This window comes from Egretta garzetta, unplaced genomic scaffold (genome assembly GCF_000687185.1).
Source record: "Egretta garzetta isolate BGI_Z169 unplaced genomic scaffold, ASM68718v1 scaffold440, whole genome shotgun sequence".
Classification (NCBI taxonomy): Eukaryota; Metazoa; Chordata; class Aves; order Pelecaniformes; family Ardeidae; genus Egretta; species Egretta garzetta.
The window spans coordinates 1,307,784-1,308,370 of NW_009258293.1; the positions used below are offsets into that span (position 1 = coordinate 1,307,784).

Below are 587 nucleotides of genomic sequence, written 5' to 3' on the forward strand. Positions count from 1 at the left end.
TGAGTGCAGCTGCTTGCATAACACAGCGAGCAGGTACGTGTATACTGCAAGAGCCTCAGAAAATGGTTAATGTGGAGAAAGAAAGCCAGTGCTGACCCGTGGCCCCATGTCAGCACCTGGGGGACTGGGGGAAGCACAGGGTGCTCCTGTGAGGATGGGAGACGTTTGTCTTTCCTTCAGCTTTCCCAGTACAGAGGGGACCGCCTCCTGCCCCCCCAAACCAGCTGCAGTTGCTTCTGACCCTGGGTTGGAGGCTGATCCCTGCATCCCTGCTCCTCACTCTCACCTTGGCCCATGGGAGCCAGGTCCGGAGAGGCTGAGCACTTTCTGGTCTCCCTGAGAACGACAAAACCCTTTTCCTTCTGACTTTAGATGTACATGAGCGCTTTCAGATGGAGAACAGACGTGTCACTTAGATATAGGTATTTAAGAAAGGTTCATGCACGCGGATGACAGTTAGCACCTCCCGTTCCTTCCTCTTGGCAATGACGCAGCGCCCTTGACGCCGCAAACCGCGGGGGCACTGGGGAGCGAGCGCCTCGCCGGCTGTAAGGCGCCTGCGTGGGTTCGGGGGCGGAGGCGCCTCT

The 587-nt window shown here is 57.8% G+C and overlaps 1 protein-coding gene across 1 annotated transcript in view; it reads left to right on the forward strand.

Annotated features, from left to right (window-relative positions):
- The window catches only part of LOC104125426 (CMP-N-acetylneuraminate-beta-galactosamide-alpha-2,3-sialyltransferase 2-like), a 5,478-nt gene that overhangs the window by 893 nt on the left and 3,998 nt on the right, over positions 1–587 (forward strand). The window lies entirely within an intron of this gene.